The sequence below is a fragment of the Phaseolus vulgaris genome, chromosome 9 (assembly GCF_000499845.2).
Source record: "Phaseolus vulgaris cultivar G19833 chromosome 9, P. vulgaris v2.0, whole genome shotgun sequence".
In the NCBI taxonomy this organism is placed as follows: Eukaryota; Viridiplantae; Streptophyta; class Magnoliopsida; order Fabales; family Fabaceae; genus Phaseolus; species Phaseolus vulgaris.
Genome location: NC_023751.2, coordinates 32,172,167 through 32,193,841, shown reverse-complemented (window position 1 = coordinate 32,193,841; position 21,675 = coordinate 32,172,167). Strand labels below are relative to the sequence as shown.

General features: G+C 30.5%; 2 pseudogenes; one reads left to right on the top strand and one right to left on the bottom strand.

The window, feature by feature from the left end:
* Window positions 1–1,028: 1,028 nt before the first annotated feature.
* Window positions 1,029–5,001, bottom strand: LOC137821925 (potassium transporter 5-like; annotated as a pseudogene).
* Window positions 5,002–10,632: 5,631 nt separating this feature from the next.
* LOC137822811 (potassium transporter 5-like) lies at window positions 10,633–20,340 on the top strand (annotated as a pseudogene).
* Window positions 20,341–21,675: the final 1,335 nt, after the last annotated feature.

Sequence of the window (21,675 nt, the reverse complement as noted above, 5' to 3'; positions counted from 1 at the left end):
TTAACAATTAGCAGGCCTTGTCGAACAAACAAGACGCTACATGCAACTCTTCGACCAAGGAAGCTTGCTTAACAATTAACAGTTCTTGCCGAACGAACGAGACACTACATGCAACTCTTCGTCCAAGAGATTTGGAAGAGTTAAAAAAGTGGATGAGTAAAGGTTTTTTTTTTATAATGCGTAATTAAAAAGTAACATGATTTGGTCAGATACAAAATGAAACCAAAGTGGGATATATTGTTTGGAAGATGATTCACACTCCTTACACTAAAAACACATAATTAAATTAATATTTCAATTATATTTTGTTTAAATTTAAAATATTATTATATTATTTTGTAGGGGTTGTCAAATGAAAGTATTTTATTATCACTAAAAAAAATGTTGTATACGGTGGCGGTGATTTTCGTATAAACTGACGCTTATGAACGTTACAATATACATCTGTGATGGTTTTCCAAACCATCATAGAACTGACTGTCATAGAGTTTAATATGACAATCTTACATTACTCGATGCAACACCCGTCACTTTGACACTTTGTTTAGAGTCACAATTTTTATATGTTATTAGTGTCAATCATAATTGTTGCAATTTAATTTATTGAAAAGAATTTTAGCGCAAAACACGACACATGTAAAAACCATTATATAAGATATAATGTGACATTTTTAATTGTCAGTATTATAATAAAATTATAAAAATAATACGTTAGTTACAACTAACATAATTTTAATTCTAAATAAATAGAATTTAGTCACCACTTTTTATAATCTGGTTTGATAATTAAACTAAACATAATATATTTTCATAATAAAAAGTAAAATACTAATAAAATGAAATAGTATATAAAGTTATAAACATCTCTTCGTTGCATTGAAAATTAAAACACACATAATTGATCAAAAGTTGATACATAAAAACACACATAATTGTTCAAAAGTTGATACATAATTGAAATTAAAACACAGAAATTCAAAAGTTGATACATAATTTATAATTGTTCAAAAGTTAATTCATAATTAAAAATTAAAACAAACTATTACAACATGTTCATGGTTTCAAAGAGTTTTTTCCATTGCGGTTAGGGAGTGATGACAGGAATGACGTGTCATATTTCGTATGTCATTCCCACCTTGAGAAGTCTTTTACGTGGGATTGCCATGGAATTCTGACCTTGCCTAAAGTTCTTTCGGAAGAAACTGTACACATAATTCACAACAATCTTATTGAAGATGGAGGAGTTTGGGTGAGCCACAACCTCTGCTTCTGCCAGCATATACACTATGCCTTTCTCCAATGCTCTGTCTATGAATTTGAGTTCCTCTTCAGCTCCATGGATGGGTGAATTGGCGACACTCCCTCCCAAAGACCGAATGGAGTTGGATGAGGGTGATGCTGATTGATTTTGGATTATTTTGTTGGAGGAATGATGTGCTTCCCTCTTATCACTACTCTCAACAACGGTTGCTTGTTCAGTTGCATTTTCACTTACCTCCACCTCCGTTGTAGAGTAGTTTTGTTCTTGAACGTATGCCTTCAGACTCTGTATCAATTGCGACTCAAACTCCACAGGATCCCCAAGCACGTCATTGTAACCATGCCTCACAACACACTGAAATACTTTGTACTCTCTTGGCTCCACTTGTCGAAACAAGAACCTCTCCTCCGATGCAACATTGCTCACCGGAATAGCCTTAATGGAAACAAACACAACAATTGAGTGGATGGACGGAATGCTACCTATGAGGTGTGAGAATATGGGAGGAATGCCTTGCACTAGCTCAGAATACATGAGTCCGATTCCTGGCACTCGTCTTACGTTTGGGTTGTTTGCAACTTCATTCAAATACGCATTCGATATCTTGTTTTTCAATTCAAACATGTATCTTTCTTTGTGTACATAATGCCAGATTCCCATCACCATAGTCAAGAAAAAAGCTAATACAATTGGAAGATACCCTCCTCTTGTGAATTTGGTTAGTTGAGATGAGAAATAAACTATTTCAATGAAACCAAATCCGAAGAAGAACAAAGCCACACGCCAGAGACTCTTTTTCCATATAACAAGCATTATGAGTGAAACTAGAGTTGTTGTGATCATCATATCACCAATCACTGCAATCCCTGAACATATTCAAACAAACATGCATATAGGTAAGTATTACTTCGAGAAGTGATACTTTGGCAACCATAAGAGTTATATATAGAATTTTTGATGTGATTGATTAAGATATAAATATATATAATAACATACATAAGAAGAAGAACTAGCATGAATAGTTACCATATGCATGACTAATTTTGTCTGTGGAAGGCAGCACAAACCAAAATACATGCGAACATGAACATGTAGTTCATCTCAGGAATATAAACCTGACCCTTATGTTTGACGGAAGTGTGCACCACCTTAACTCTTGGGAAACAACCTAGACTTAGGGCCTGAGATATAATGGAGAATGCTCCTGAAATCATTGCTTGGCTAGCTATAATGGAAGCAATAACAGCCACAACAAATGTTGGCCAATACAAGGGATCTGCATGTGATATATTCACAATTATAATTCACTCATAAGAAAATTTAATTGATTAATTGCGTTTATTTACAATGTGTTACTAAAATATGGAGTTTTAAAATTAAACAATTTACGTGGAACACAGGCATATAAAGTATTAGCCACATTCTGAGGGAACTTTCGTAGATATGCTGCTTGACCGATGTATGCAACCACTATTGTTGGATATGTAATGCAAGAAAAGCTAATCTGCAACACATTATTATATTGCACCATCAATTTAAGTGCAATTATTCAATCAATTACATATGGAAACAATTTATGTGAAGAAATTGAGCACAAGAATAAATATATTTACTTACTTGAATGGATCTTACATCAAAGTGACCCAAGTCAGCAAACAAGGCTTCAGATCCTAAAATTACATGTATCTTTGTTATTTGATATAGTTTAATGAAGAAAGATTAAGAAGAGATGCTAATCTAATCACCTGTTATGCATAGAAATACTCCACCAAGCGATAACCATCCATCCTTGCCATTTCGTTTGAAATAATCAAATATATATTTTGGATAAAAGGCACGTAATACTCTGATATCATATTTGAATAAATTGTAAAGCCCAATTCCACCGATGAAAAAAAACCACACCAAAATTATTGGAGCGAATACGATTCCCACTTTATCGGTACCAAATCGTTGTGCGGAAAATAAAATTACCAAAATTGCTACTGTGATTCCTACAACAGCATCTGAAGAAATAAAAATACAAAGTTGAGATATATATGTAGAAAGAAATTGCGTGAAAACTCTATGGATTATAATAATGTGGTACATCTGAACACACAAATAATATCATTTTAAGTCATCATATACATGACTATGAGCAAATTTTTATACTAGTTCAGGTGAAAAATTGGACATAAATAAGAGTTATTAGTGTTTGAATCCTTTAAATGTATTCAGCTTCTATGATATGAAAATGTATTAGAAATTTTAGAAAAAAAACTTAAATTTATCCACGGATCACATTATATAACTAAATTCAACATTATTATAGATTATAGATTGTTATACCCACAAATATGAATTCGTAAAAATTCAGCAACTACGTAATATTACTCACAGATGTCATTGTATTTAAACTTAACATTACACACCAATTTTACCAATTAATTTATATCTATAAATAAATAAATTCAACCATATTAATAATATTTATAATATTAATAACATCAACAATATTTTTCTAATATTAATAACATTAACAAGTAATAACATTAATAACCATATTAATAATATTAATAACATTAATAATATTAATAATAACATTAATAATATTATTAATAACATTAATAATATTATTAATAATATTATTAATAACATTAATAATATTATTAAGATTGATATGAAAAAGAATAATGTGAAGGCATAGATGACTAACCTTGACCTAAGGATTTACTGATCCCACTTACTGCTGAAAGTACTGCAGATATACGAAGCAATGTAATGATATAATATGAGAGGAGAGGAGCTTAATTGTGTGGTAAATTTGATATGAGAAATGGAGGAACCTGAGATTGATGGAGTAAGAATTCCGTCTCCTATGACCATGGAAGTTCCCACAATGGCAAGAAAGAGAAGCCCAACTCGTGAAACAAGACTGCCTTCAAGCTTCTGCTTCAATTTATGGACCCATTTTACTTGACTGGATGGCGTTTCAAGTCTGTAGTTAGAAAGCTCCCTGTCCTCTGGTTGCTCATTTGGAATCAAACTCATCTTCATATGTCTACATATCAACGAATACAGTGCAAAAGCTCCACCTGTGTTGTGTTGGGATCATCATCAAACATTTCAAATCTCATTAGAAGAAGAAGAAGAATGGTACGTACCGTTGCCATTATCGTTGGCCCAGAGTACGATGAAGACGTATTTGAGGAAAGGTAGGAGGGTGATGGTGTAGATGATGAGGGACAAGACACCAAGAATATCATCCTCATGCTTGATGATTCCATTGGTGAAGATGCTGGAAAAGACGTAAAGTGGTGATGTACCAATATCACCATACACAACCCCTATGCTTTGAAATGCTAAGCATAGGGTTGTCCTCCAACCCATCTGTTCAAACCCCACCAATAATGTATAAATCACTAAATCTATTCATTTATATCACATTCTCTATATCAACTCAGATTATACCTCGTAAGAATTTTGTGCAACCATTGAAACTCTTCCAGCCTCTAAATTCAGAGAATCTACTCGCTTCAGTTTTGACCATGATACCTTTCGCTCTTTCAGCTTCGCCTTCCTCTCTGCATCTGCTCTTCCACCACTCTCCGCCGCCACCTCCTCCTCCTCCTCCTCCCTCCTCATCTTCTTTCCGTACGCTTCTCCCTCTGCTCCAGACATCTTCACACTCACCTTCTCTTCGATATATTCTTCTCTTCCTTTGCTTTAGGTTTTATAGACACACAAGTCAGATCTTCATAACCTCACACGGACTTAAAAATATAATTAAATTTAAAATATAAAACACCAACACTATATATATATATATATATATATATATATATATATAAATAACCATAAGTAATTATATATACTATAAATATTTATCTTACCTTACACTGATATACACTAATACTTGTATGACATCAACATGAATACATAAGATACTTATTATTTATATAAGGAAACACAAATCTATAAATTATGTAATTATAAATTATATAAATTGACAATAAAGATTATTTGTACATGTATGTTTTAATTTTAATTTTTTTTAGTAGAAAGATGTCTCTCATAATTGGTTCAAAAGAATTTGTTCTTTATTTTTACAATCATAATAAAAATTTATACAATAAATTTGAGTTTTTAAAAAATTAATATATTTCTCATTAAATTATGTTAGAATCGTGCTAGAACTATCAGATATTCAGCAAATATTTTTTGAATTTGACATTTCACTTATACCTATCTTACAAGTGTCGTACGAGTGTCAATGTCTGATATGTGTGTCCGATTTATTTAAAATTATTTTATATGTTTTTAGTTTTAATATGATTACTATAAAAATATTATTTTTAATATTTTATTTTTTAAATTAAAATTTGATCTTATTTTAAAATAATAATCTAATAAAAAAAAGAATGAAATGGCAGCGTTATTGTTAGTCAAAATCAAAAATAATAAATGAATATGTATTTCAGAATTTCCCAATTCAAAATGTAGTGTGTTCATTTATTTTTCCGTTCTCTTTCTCTATTCAGCGTTGTTCAAATGCGGAAGCGAAGATCATCAAGCGTGCTTCATTTACTCTTTATCATCAGTAAAATAATATATTATTAATAACATTACTAATATTAATAAACTAACCATATTAATAACATTAATAATATTAATAACGTTAATAATTTTAGTTGACTTTTTATTAAATTCTGGAAAGCATTTAAAATCAATGAAGTTAGTATTCAATTAATTTATTTTAATTTCAAATAAAAGAAATCAATATTTGTTTGAAATAAGAATAAAAGAAAATATTAATTATTAATTATTTTAATTATATATATAGATATATTAAATATCATAAAATTATTTACACTAATATATTTTTATGTGTAACATATATTTTTATCATATTTAATTTTATCTTAATTTTTTAAATATTTTTTGTTTAAAGTAAATATTACATTAATAATATTAATAACATTATTAATTTATACATACTTATATATTTATACCTATATATAAAAATTCTTTTCTTTAACTGTTTCCAATTTTATTTTATCTGTATATCAATATTTAATTTTATTTTAGTATTGTCATTTTTTATTTTTCCTAAAACATTTAATATATGTAGAAGGACGGTTTTGAATTGAAATAACAGTTTTGAGTTTTGAGAGAAACATAATCATTTTATCCTTAAAATACTATTTAATATTAATTTAATTTTAGAAAATAATATACTTAAAAATATTTGAATACAGTGTATTTGATTAAACATACTTATATTATTGCCATTATAAATTTATAATTTATTTTAATAAATACTAATACACATGAGAAGATACAATTTTTTTTAGTGCACCTAGTACAAAATGCAGATATATAATTTAATATTTAAAAATACATAAATACATAAATTTATGATGAGTTAGAATGTTAGAATATAAATTTATAGTTATTTTAATAAATATAAATACATAAAAATAAAAAATGCAGATATAATAAAAATAAAAAATGAAAATACTTAGTGATGATAAAAAAACGGATACACAACCTCAAACTTGAGTAAACGAATTTTGGTCAACACAATTATTTTTTCCTATTTTACACATTTAATATATATATATATATATATATATATCCCATTTCTCATTTTATTATTTTCTTAAAAGAATATCTGGTCATTACCCTTATAAGAGAGCAGTTTTTATTTGATTTTTAAAATAAGTTGTGTCCACAATTTGTTTTTCAGTTATTTTATTTTAGATATTTGGTCAAGCTGCGTGTTTATGATGTGGAACCGTTTTTAAGAATGACAGGGTAGTGGACAGTTTTATTTTGAAAACCGTTTTGCTTTTAAAACTAAGGGACACACACGAAAAAATATAAAAAGGAACAGTTTTGAATAGGTATTGAATGGTTGTTTCTTAATTTACAAATTACAGTTTCACACTCATCAAATTCTCAAAGTTCTTTTTGTAGGTGAAGAAAAGAGAAATTGGCAAAAATGGGAGTGAGAATAGAGAATCCTAACAATAGTGAAAGATGAAAAGAACAGGAATGGATGATAACATGTTGGTCATGTTTGATGTCAGAAACTAATTAATTATGCTCACCATATGTGCTTTGAGTCCTTGATGATGTACGGTACTTTTTTTTATTTATTTAATAGTTATATTTGATTTTCTTAATGTTGTTTATCTATATTTTGATTTTTGTTAAGTCAACAAATTATTATTTAACACTATAACAAACTTAATATAAAAAAAACATCAATACAATAAATAAAACAACAATGTAAAAGAATAATTAATACAAACGGTTTCAAATTGTTTGTTTTTTAATTTTTGAACAAAAGAAATGTTAAATTAATTATTAGAAAACAAACCTATTATTATGCTTGTTTAAGAAGGTTTTCAATAAATTTTTCTTTCCACTAACTTATATTAAGGTATGCTAGACCCCTCACTAGAAAACAAAACCCTAAGTACTACTTTGAAACAAAACTGAAACAAAACCAAAATCGATAAATTGTTAACTTCTTTTGTTCATTAAAAAAAAAAAGCAACTTTAGAGAGATATTTCCATTTTTTTTTTTCATTTTCCCAATCAGTAATCTAAAATCACTTAAGAAAACCCTAAACATCCACAACCAATGTGAACTTAAGTTTCTTTGATTGAATTAACTAAAATGATAAGAAATTACTAAATGACAATCTATTTAAATCAAATTGGAAACTAATAACTAAATTAGATAACTACTCCTTGTATTAAATAGAAAACTCCTCATTGTATTAAATGGAAAATTGTTCCTTATATTAAATAGAAAACTGTCTATTTAAACTGCGGGAAGTTGTGGTATATCAAATGAAAAACTACTACCTTAGAGTACATTTTAAATATGTTTTAATAATTATTTTGCAAAATTTAGCTCAAAATTATTTATATTAAAATTAAACAAATACAACTAAAATTAATCAATTCAATTTTTACCAAGTTTATGACATAATAGTATGTGTATTTACATTTTTATTTTTATCATTTATATGTAATTATATTTAATATTAAAAATTAAATAAATAATTTTAATTATTTTTAATCACAATAAAAATTATATGAATATTATTTTTATTCTTATATACCACTACAAAAGAAAATCATTGAATAGAAACCAATTTTAGAAACAAAAAATAATTAGTTGTTATATTGACTAAAATAGAGATCGAGACTAAAAATTTTATTGTTTTATAAGTTAGTTTCTATTATTGATAAATAGTTTCTAGATTGATATCTAAATTAGCTACCATGATTTTTTTCTGCCAAATTTAGAATGTAAATAATTGATAGTTAAAACTTTGGTATTTAATTAAATACCAATTTAAAAACTATTTATCAATAATAGAAACTAATTTAGAAATCAATAATTTTTTTAATCTTTAAAATAGTCTCTAATTTAGTCAATATAACGACTAATTTTTTTTCTCTAAAATTGGTTTTTATTGAATAATTTTATTGTATTATACATATTAATCTACTCTAATATCAAATATTGTTTTATATAATCAAAATATATAATTAGGTTAATTAGTTTATCTATTTGTATAAATTAATAATTACATAATCATAACCATCTACTCCACACACATACATAAAGTCATAATTTTTTTTAAAGAGAAGTTGTTAAGAATGATTTTATTATTTTTCATAACAATTTATAATTTTTTAAAACTATTATATTAATATCACATTGATTATATATATGATAATAACTTAATTATAATTATATATATTTAAATCTTAATTTATAATATTGATTTATTTATTACAATAAAGAAATTTATTATATAATAATAATTATAATTATTTAGTGAAATTTAACTTTAAAATTTATTCATATATATATATAATATGATAATAATTTGTTGAATAGACTTATAAAATAGATATAATTTATACTTTTAGTTAGAAAAAAGAAGGGATTAACTCGTTTGTTATAATTTTTTAATAGAATAATTTATTTTTAATAAATAGTTAGTTTGAAAAGTTAAAATTCTAAACTTATACGATAATATTATGATTTGATATGATTTTCACCTTATTCCCAGTGGAAAGAAGCCATTCACAGTTCTTGAAGGTGTCAGTGGAATCATCAAACCTTTTAGCCTAAAAGGTAAGAGGGTGAAGTTGATCTTTATGGAATTGGTATGTAGGATTGTTGAGAAACTAAATTAAACTATTTTTTCTCAACATAATTTTGTTTTGGATTATGCAGAATGACACTTCTTTTCAAGCTCGGAAAAGACCACATTATTGTTGGTACTAACTGGAAAACTTGGCAAAGATCTAAAAGTAAGGATGTATAAGTTTTACTTTTGTTTCAATAACTGCTCAGATGAATAAGAATCATTTAAGGTTTATGATTGGTTCTACTTTATTACTGATGAATTGTATTATATTAATAATTTTTTAATTTATAAAATAATTTTTAATTTAACCAAATAATAATTAATTAGTTTAGTCTTTAAAATTAATTTTATTTAATAATTTTATTGTAATGATATGCAATAATCATATTCCACTACATGAAAAATTTTGTAATCAAGAAAGACAATGACTTTCTTTGGATATTTATCATTAATGCTAATGGTCCCGTTGGATTCCCGTGAAAACTATTTGGTCAAATAGAAAAATGAGAACTAAATTTTTTTACTTCCAAAGATTGAAAAACGTTAATTTGCGAGAGAGAAATTATAAAAAAAAGCTAAATAAATTCACATAATACTATTAAAAAAGTCAAAAATATTCAGCTGGTGAGTTACTAATATTCAGCTTTTAGATTTGATGTCATATATTCGTGCCTTGGTTTTTACATTATTATACCCTCTCGTCAAACTAAATAGTAAAAGAATTCACAATGATGTTTAATTTTAATAAAGATATTTTTTTAAAACAACTTCTATAATTAATATTTTTTAAACACAAATTATTTTTGAAGATAATTAAAACATGAACTATAAATTTATATTTTAATATTTTAATTCATCATAAATTTATATATTTCTATATTTCTTAAATATTATACATCCTTATATTTTTATTTGTATTGTATTTTTTTTATCATAAATTTATATTTCAAAAAATATGCTAATATCACAACCATTGCAATCTTGGTAAGATGATTTTTTGTTTGTTTGTAAAGATTCTTACGCGCATAAAGTAATATAGTAAGATTGTACAAATATATAATAATCTAATTTGAAACGTTTAGTCTTATTTAGTATCTGAGGTAATAAATTTTTATCTTAAAAGGAAAGTGTCTAAACTTATAGGTAATATTATAATTTTATAAACTTATTCTATCTGACTTCTGTTTATAAAGCAAAGGAAGAGAAGAATATCGAAGAGAAGGTGAGTGTGAAGATGTCTGGAGCAGAAGGAGAAGCGTACGGAAAGAAGATGAAGGAGGAGGAGGTGGCGGCGGAGAGTGGTGGAAGAGCAGATGCAGAGAGGAAGATGAAGCTGAAAGAGCGAAAGGTATCATGGTCAAAACTGAGGCGAGTAGATTCTCTAAATTTAGAGGCTGGAAGAGTTTCAATGGTTGCTCAAAATTCTTACGAGGTATAATCTGAGTTGATATAGAAAATGTGATATGAATGAATAGATTTAGTGATTTATACATTATTGGTGGGGTTTGAACAGATGGGTTGGAGGACAACCCTATGCTTAGCATTTCAAAGCATAGGGGTTGTGTATGGTGATATTGGTACATCACCCCTTTACGTCTTTTCCAGCATCTTCACCAATGGAATCATCAAGCATGAGGATGATATTCTTGGTGTCTTGTCCCTCATCATCTACACCATCACTCTCCTACCTTTTCTCAAATACGTCTTCATCGTACTCTGGGCCAACGATAATGGCAACGGTACGTACCATTCTTCATCTTCTTCTTCTAAACATATGAATTAGTTATAATGAGATTTGAGATGTTTGTTGATGATCCCAACACAACACAGGTGGAGCTTTTGCACTGTATTCGTTGATATGTAGACATATGAAGATGAGTTTGATTCCAAATGAGCAACCAGAGGACAGGGAGCTTTCTAACTACAGACTTGAAACGCCATCCAGTCAAGTAAAATGGGTCCACAAATTGAAGCAGAAGCTTGAAGCCAGTCTTGTTTCACGAGTTGTGCTTCTCTTTCTTGCCATTGTGGGAACTTCCATGGTCATAGGAGACGGAATTCTTACTCCATCAATCTCAGGTTCCTCCATTTCTCATATCAAATTTACCACACAGTTAAGCTCCTCTCCTCTCATATTATATCATTACATTGCTTCGTATATCTGCAGTACTTTCAGCAGTAAGTGGGATCAGTAAATCCTTAGGTCAAGGTTAGTCATCCATGCCTTCACATTATTCCTTTTCATCTCAACCTTATTAATATTGTTATCAATGTTATTAATTAATATTATTATTGGTTTTAATGTTATTAATATTGTAAATATTGTTAATATGGTTAATGTTATTATTAGATATACATTAATAGATAAAATCTGTGAGTAATACTAATGCTGAATTTATTAAGAATTCATATTTGTGGGTAATCATTTATAGATAATAATGTTGAATCTAGTTATGGAGTGTGATCCGTGGATAATTTTTTTTTATAGGGTTCTTTCTCTTGTTTGCTAAACTTCTGGATGTAAAATTTCTAGACTAGAAGCATTAATAATGCCTTGCAACTAATTACATCTTCATATCATAGAAGTTGAATACAATTAAAGGATTCAAACACTAATCAGAATAGGTAGCATTACTTGCATTAGCTTTATTTATGTTCTATTTTTCACCTGAATTAGTATGAAAATTTGCTCATAGTCATGTATATGATTATTTAAAATGATAGTATTTTTGTGTGTCCAGATATTCCACATTATTGTAATCCATAGAGTTTTCAGGATTTGATTTCGTTTTCACGCAATTTCTTTCTATATATATATCTCAACTTGTATTTTTATTTCTTCAGATGCTGTTGTGGGAATTACAACAACGATTTGGTACCGATAAAGTGGGAATCGTATTCGCTCCAATAATTTTGGTGTGGTTTTTTTTCATCGGTGGAATTGGGCTTTACAGTTTATTCAAATATGATATCAGAGTATTACGTGCCTTTTATCCAAAATATATATTTGATTATTTCAAACGAAATGGCGAGGATGGATGGTTATCGCTTGGTGGAGTCTTTCTCTGCATAACAGGTGATTAGATTAGCATCTCTTCTTAATCTTTCTTCATTAAACTATATCAAATAACAAAGATACATGTAATTTTAGGATCTGAAGCCTTGTTTGCTGACTTGGGTCACTTTGATGTAAGATCCATTCAAGTAAGTAAATATATTTATTCTTGTGCTCAATTTCTTCACATAAATTGTTTCCATATGTAATTGATTGAATAATTGCACTTAAATTGATGGTGCAATATAATAATGTGTTGCAGATTAGCTTTTCTTGCATTACATATCCAACAATAGTGGTTGCATACATCGGTCAAGCAGCATATCTACGAAAGTTCCCTCAGAATGTGGCTAATACTTTCTATGCCTGTGTTCCACGTAAATTGTTTATTTTTAAAACTCCATATTTTAGTAACGCATTGTTAATAAACACAATTAATCTATTAATTTTTCTTATGAGTGAATTATAATTGTGAATATATAACATGCAGATCCCACTAGTGCAGATAAGTTAAACAAATGCAGCTATTTTAAATTTACAAATGCGGTCATAGAACCGCATTTGATCAACACGCATTTGTAAATCTGGAATTTACAAATGCGGTCCTATGACCGCATTCATAAATCACATTTACAAATGCGGTCATTTTAGGTAACCGCATTTGTATATTATTCTGAATTAGGGAGTGGGTTTGGGGTTTAGGATTTATGAATGCGGTCTTGGTAAAAACCGCATTCATAAATCACTATTTACAAATGCGGTCATTTACTAAGACCGCATTTGTAAATGCGAATTCACTATTTACAAATGCGGTCTTGGTAAATGACCGCATTTGTAAATAGTGCTTTTTTTTTTTGGTACATCCTGTTTTGTGCAGAAACCATATATTTAAATAACCTGCATAATGATTAAACCCAGCCAGACAAATACAAAAATGTAGTCACCAATTGAAATCATCAAAATGTACATTTACAAGTGATCAAATTACATATAATAAAACCACTAATATTGTTTACTTATGCTAGAGTTATAAAAATTAATGAAGTATGTGGACCAAGAATCTTTAACATATGAAATGCCTTCCTCACTCATTGGTGTTTCTTCTGTGAATAACTGCATTGCAAAGTTGACATAAATTAGTTTCTAGATATATATATGTTCAAGAATTATAAAAATGATTTAACATATACCTCCTTCCAACCAGTTTTAACACCTAGTCTTATAATGGTAATCATCCATTGCATAATGTAATAGCCACACTCATAGCTTCCTGGTTGTTTATTACACTATATAATTCAATAAAAAGTAATATGTTAGTATATTGATAAACAATGATAATAGAGAAAGAAAAAAATTACAAACCTTTACTCTTATGTAGTTCAAATTATTTGAACTGGATCGACCTTTTAGGATGTTATATCCACGCCATGAACTGGTTAATACAAAAAACCTCGTTAGTAGATGGTTAATTAGTAACATATACAAAGTTAAGTTTATACTATACTTACGTATCAATGATATCCTTAAATTTTGTGGGCATCTTCTTGTGTAGGGAACAGAACCACACAGCAGTCTTATCAACCATTGATAAGACAAGTAACTGCTAATGATGCCTATATAATCATTGAAAAGAGTTAGTAAATATTTAAAACATGAAATAATAATAATTGATGACATATAATTAAACTTACTCATTAATGTAAGGGCATAAATAAATTTGTTTTCCCTCTTTTTCCAGGATGTTAGTGATGTATGCTTGAGTCTCAGTTGAGTTTGGTCCAACGGGATTAGTATATGCAGGATCTACGAATCCATACATATTTTCCTTCCCCTCAGTGATACAGACTCTATGCAAAAACCTACAAGTTTTTAGTTAAAGCATAATCAATAATAATTTAACATAAAGTAAATTGAATAATAGGTAAAGATACTTACATCATAAAAAATTGAATTATACTTATATTGAGCTCCTGGTTCCCAGATATAAATTCTGATAAATCTGTGTTGTAAATCATCAGTGGCAGTTCAGTGTTGATTTGAAAAAATGTATTATCCCACGGAACTGGAAAAGGATCATTGCCAATCTGACTAGCAATGAGACGTAGGGAAGCCATAGGATCGTCAACTGGAACCTCACGCTTCTTTTTCGGACTTGGTGGCTGAAAAGGTTCCTACAAGATAAACAAAATTTGTATTAAATTATATGTAATATATAAATATAAATAAAAAATAATATAATGAAACGAAATTATTACATGAGGTTCGGGCATAGATCGAATGAGCTCTCTGGGCCAAGCAACGAATGTCTGAAATGAATCGGCCACAGTGGTTACCTCATCTGAAGGTAGTGGAACACGAGCATCAGGAAATCGTACTTTTTCAACTGTTACCTTCGCCACATCAGGGGAGAGAGGAACGTTATGTAAGGTGGTGACGTTTTTATAGACTTTTCCAAGTGCCACCACCCGAGGAAGTTTGCCGCCCACTACCAGTAGCTCACAATCCTCTGTCTGCCCATTGATACCATCCCCTGATGTTGGAGGAGCCGCACAACTCCCCTTTGTGCTCTTGGGAGTGGGACTAACAAGGGGTTCAATCGGCTCAGCACAAACTTGTTGCGATAGAAACTCTTGTCGCATTCGATCATTCTCCTTTTTCATCTCCAGCCACATCAAATCAGTCTCCTTTCTCATCTCCTCCATTATTTCTTCACGTAACTTAGTCTTCATTTGAGTTTCCTTCTTGGAGGAGGAGGATGGTTGTCGTTCTGAAACTCCAAAATAAAGTTTAATTCCGACCCCTTGTCCAGCGGCACGAACACGACCAGAGTGTTCAGGTCGTCCAATTGCTTCAACCAGGATATCGTGACGACCTTCAGCAACAAATGTACCGTCGGATTCCAAGGAATCCTGCAAGAGTACACAAAAATCATATTTTCAATCATTAATATAATTAATGCTTTAAAAAAATTGAAAATAACAAAAATAACTTACAATTTTTTCGATTATAACCCCGGATTGCTCGGAACTTGGTGCACCGGACTTTTTAATTCGGGCCCTCTTCCATTTTTCATGGCGAAAAGGTGGTGGAGGAGAAGTGACCCCTGTTTCCATATTCTCAGAATACGTCCCCTGTTGAGATTTCTCCTTTTCCACCATCAGTGTTTGCTCAAGTTTTCTATACCCCGAACGAGACATAACGTGCGGGGTAAGATTCTTCAAAGCTATCTCTTGAGCTTTCTTCCGACGATCCTGTCATAATTGAAATAAACAAACTGAAGTAAATAAGATAAACTTATTAATGTTATATAAACAAAAAAGTTACTTCACTTACCATCCAAGCCTCATTTTCACGGCTTTCTCTAAAAAGACGCCATGTCTCTTCATCAATATGTTGGTACTTTAAACATGGATTTTCGTCTTTAAGGTCGCCAAAAATGTATCTCGATGTCAGTCTTGACTTAAAGGTACGAAATTTAAGTGCGATATTGGATAATATCTTTGATCGAAGCGGTTCCACATCAGGAATGTCAAAGTTTGCCTGGAAAATAACATCATCAAATTAAAATTAATTAATCAATATTAAAAAGCATTATATGATAACAATAATAATGTAAAGCTTACCAGAACATCCTCCCATAGCATGTTCCGATCAACCTCTGAAACCTCATCCCATGAATTAATCAAAATGGAGAGCCTCTCACGAGAAACAACTCCAAGATAGCTCATAAACTCATCTGCCTTAGGACCAAAAGCCACTCCAGTGTTGACGTCAATGTCAACATGTGTCTTCTCACCAGCAGCACGTCTCAATGCAAGACGCTTCAATCTAGTAGGTCCTCTACTACCTCGCCCAGATCGAGGTCTGACTGGAGTCTGGTCGTCATCCATGTCTCTGTTAAAAAAATTAGGTAACAAACATTAGTTAATGTGCATCGAATTAAAATCATATAAAAATAATACATAAAATTCTAAATGTTTATTTACATGTTGCATGTGGGTTGAATGTTTATATGTAAATTCCTTCATTGTGGTCTTTACGGGTTGCATGTACATCATCAAGTACATCGTCATCTTTATTAGTTATCATTGGTGTGAATGAACGAGTTTCGCCATATTCAATATCATCTATGGCTTCCCCTTGTTTTTTCCCGTGTAAAACGACATACCAATGTTCTGACGTAGGATCTTTCACATAGAAAACCTGAGATGCTTGTTGAACCATTATAAATGGCTCATCTCGATACCCTATCTTTCGAAAGTCCACTAGTGTGAATCCTGATTCATCAATTTTAACCCCACTTTTATTATCAACCCATTTACACTTGAAAACTGGAACGAAAAACTTAGTGTAGTCAATCTCCCATATCTCTTCTATAAACCCATAGTATGCCATTGATCCAAGTACTGGATTTGTATCTTTCGAAGTCGAAAACTGCATTGACTCGGCTTCAAGAGTAACACCAGAATTTTGAACTGTACTATTTTCATCAGGGACTTCGTGTAAAATATACAATTATTCACTTCGTACGCTGTACATGAAATGACATCAAACTTCAATCCAGTAGCCAACCAAGTCAAGGTCTCTGATGCCGTTGAATCCTTGAACACCTCATCTTTAAACCAAGGCATGAAAGTTCTATTATGTTCCATCAAGACCCATTTCTCTGCTTGTCTTGGGTTATTTGCCTTCACAATGGCTTTATGAGCTTCTATGTAAGGTACAACTTCATCTGTGTTATTCAATGTGTACAAATGTGCTTGCAAGACTTCTGATCGAGATTTGCTTACAATATTCACACCACGTAAACATTTACTTGTAGAACGCCTGTGGTGCCATGAATTAGCTGGAACATCTATTGGATTTGCTTTTGTCATGTACTCTGAACAAAATTCAATACTTTCTTCAGCTATGTACCTTTCAATCATTGAAGCCTCTAGACGATAATGATTTTTCACATAACCTTTCAAAATTTTCATATACCGCTCAACAGGATACATCCATCTTAAGTACACTGGTCCACACAATCTAACCTCTCTTACCAGATGCACCACTAGATGAACCATGATGTCCAAAAAAAGACGGAGGAAAAAACATTTCCAATTCACACAAGATAACAACAATTTCATTTTGAAGTTCATCTAGTTTTGAGGGATCAATGACTTTACAACAGATGGAAGAGAAGAATGAGCACAAACGGGTTATGGTGTGTCTAACATTTTTTGGTAAGATCCCACGGATAGCTACCGGCAACAATTGTTGTATCAAGATGTGACAATCATGAGACTTCAACCCAATTAACTTCAAATCTTGCATTGACACTAGACTCTTCACATTTGAGGAATGTCCTTGTGGCACTTTCACACCCTTTAGACATTGACAAAAACTAATTTTTTCATCTTTTGACATTGTGTAACAGGCTGGGGGCAAATATGTACGCTTACCCATTTGTATGGGTGCCAACTCGCCGCGTATGTTCATCTCAATCAAATCTAAACGAGCATTTAGACCATCCTTCGTCTTCCCGTTAATGTTAAGAAGTGTACCAATTAAGCTATCACACACATTCTTCTCAACATGCATTACATCTATACAATGTCTGACTTCTAACCTCGACCAGTACGGAAGATCAAAGAAGATTGATTTCTTCTTCCAAATATTTGTCACAGATAACTTTTTTTTGGACTTGCCGAAGGTGTGGTCTATGTTATTTACCTTTTCGTAAACCTCAACACCGGTTAATGGAGTTGGTGGACCACTACCCTCTTGGTGTCCATTAAAGGCTTTTTTCAACCTCCGGTAAGGATGATGACTTCTAAGAAACCTCCGATGCTGAAGATATACTGTTTTCCTTCCATGTTTCAATTGTTGAGAAGCAGTGTCTTCTTCGCATATTGGACACGCTTTGTGACCCTTAACACTATAACCTGATAAGTTACCATATGCCGGAAAGTCATTGATGGTGCAAAATAACATGGCATGAAGCTTGAAAGTTTCATTAGCAAATCCGTCAAATACTTCGACACCCTGGTCCCACATTAACTTCAAATCTTCAATTAGGGGACTTAGATAAACATCAATATCATTCCCTGGTTGTTTCGGACCGGATATCATCATAGACAACATCATGTATTTTCGCTTCATGCACAATCCAGGAGGTAAGTTGTAAATAACTAGTAATACAGGCCATGAACTGTGATTTGTACTCATATTACCAAACAGATTCATTGAATAACAATATAGCTAGCCAAGCAATGATTTCAGGAGCATTCTCCATTATATCTCAGGCCCTAAGTCTAGGTTGTTTCCCAAGAGTTAAGGTGGTGCACACTTCCGTCAAACATAAGGGTCAGGTTTATATTCCTGAGATGAACTACATGTTCATGTTCGCATGTATTTTGGTTTGTGTTGTCTTCAAGACCACAGAGAATATTAGTCATGCATATGGTAACTATTCATGCTAGTTCTTCTTCATATATATGTTATTATATATATTTATATCTAAATCAATCACATCAAGAGTTATATATAACTTTTATGGTTGTCAAAGTATCATTTTTTGAAGTAATATTTACCTATATGCATGTTTGTTTGAATATGTGTAGGGATTGCAGTGATTGGTGATATGATGATCACAACAACTCTAGTTTCACTCATAATGCTTGTTATATGGAAAAAGAGTCTCTGGCGTGTGGCTTTGTTCTTCTTCGGATTTGGTTTCATTGAGATAGTTTATTTCTCATCCCAACTAACCAAATTCACAAGAGGAGGGTATCTTCCAACTTTATTAGCTCTGTTCTTGACTATGGTGATGGGAATCTGGCATTATGTGCACAAAGAAAGATACATGTTTGAATTGAAAAACAAGATATCGAATACGTATTTGAATGAAGTTGCAAACAACCCAGACGTAAGACGAGTGCCAGGAATCGGACTCATGTATTCTGAGCTGGTGCAAGGCATTCCTCCCATATTCTCACACCTCATAGGTAGCATTCCATCCATCCACTCAATTGTTGTGTTTGTGTCCATTAAGGCTATTCCGGTGAGCAGTGTTGCATCAGAGGAGAGGTTCTTATTTCGACAAGTGGAGCCAAGAGAGTACAGAGTATTTCGGTGTGTTGTGAGGCATGGTTACAATGACGTGCTTGGGGATCCTGTGGAGTTTGAGTCACAATTGATACAAAGTTTGAAGGCATACGTTCAAGAACATAACTACTCTACGACGGAGGTGGAGGTAAGTGAAAATGCAACTGAACAAGTAACTGTTGTTGAGAGTAGTGACAAGAGGGAAGCACATCAATCGTCCGACAAAATAATCCAAAATCAATCAACATCGCCCTCATTCAACTCCATTCGGTCATTGGGAGGGAATGTCGCCAATTCACCCATCCATGGAGTTGAAGAGGAACTCAAATTCATAGACAGAGCATTGGAGAAAGGCGTAGTGTATATGCTGGCAGAAGCAGAGGTTTTGGCTCACCCAAACTCCTCCATCTTCAATAAGATTGTTGTAAATTATGTGTACAGTTTCTTCCGAAAGAACTTTAGACAAGGTCAAAATTCCATGGCAATCCCACGCAAAAGACTTCTCAAGGTGGGAATGACATACGAAATATGACACATCATTCCTGTCATGTCACTCCCTAACCATAATGGTAAAAACTCTCATAAACCATGAGTATGTTGTAATAGTTTGTTTTAACTGTGTATTAACTTTTAAACAATTATGTGTGTTTTAATTTTAAATTATGTATCAAATTTTGAATTTGTGTGTTTTAATTTTCAATATGTATCAACTTTTGAAAAATTTTGTGTGTTTTAATTTTCAATGCAATGAAGGGATGTTTATAACTTTATATAGTATTTTATTTTTTATTATGAAAATATATTATGTTTAGTTTAATTATCAAAACAAATTATGAAAAGTGGTGGCTAAATTCCATTGGAAAATTCAGAAAATCAATTCTACTTAGAATCCGTTTTAAATAATTCTGAATGTATAGTGCTGTTAAAAAAAATGAAGACAAACCAGTTCCTCAAACCAGTTCTCTGTTTCCTCAAACTCTCGTTCGTTTTGGACACTCGTTCGGTGCAATGCGGGACGGACACCAGTTCCTTTTAAATGTACCCGACTAAACTAACAATTATCTATTATATATCCTTAAAAAATAATATTATTAAAAATAAAAATAAAATATAAGAGAATCAATTTAAATCAATAATGCAATTATGAAAATTTATACTTCAATAATTCAAATTAACAGTAATTATGAATATTATATATTATAAAAAAATAATTAACTCAAACTTACACAAAAATATATATATACCATAATTCATTATTAAAATATATTTAATGACAAAGGTAAATTTGTAAACTTAAATTTTACACTTTTAAAATAATTTCTAAATTTTCATATAAGTAAATAATATACAAATAACGTCTTCTAAATGAAACTATATAAATATCTTAAATGAAATTTCATATATTAAATTGTGTATACTAAGTCACTGTCCACTCGGTTCAAAATAATCTAAAACATATATATTAAATCATTCTAAACATATTTTAAATCATATGAATAAACTTAAAAGTAAAATTATTTTTTACCCCTTAATATAAGAAAGAAGTGGTATTAAATTATTTTAAAATAAGAGTATTACTTTTAAAAGATGTTCCTTCCCAAAGAAAACTTTTTTTAACTACTTTACGGTTTAACAAGTCAATCCATTGTTTGGAAATGTCTTCGAATGCGTATGCATAGCCTCTCATTACTTAATATTTATAAAACTTTCAATAATCTTTTAATGAATATTATTATATTAGCGTTATAGTTCTTATTTTCAATATTATATATTATTAATTACTAAAAATATCTTTTAATACGCTTTTTTTAAACAATTAGTATAAAAGTTAATAAAGTTACCATACATAAAGTTTATAATACAGAAGATAGGAAAACACTATTCTATAGTATTAATAAAGATTTTTTATTAAATCTTTTGATCCATTATTGGGAATAAAAGTGTGAAGTAATCCACAATTGAGTTGAGTTACAGTGTTGTTGTGGGGGAAGACACATCTGAAACACGGAACGTGTTGAGAAGCGTCACTCATTGAAAACTTAGTTTTTTTGAAAATTTAACGTTTGACTTCTTTCAATGTTGGAATGGTGATAGATTTTAATGAT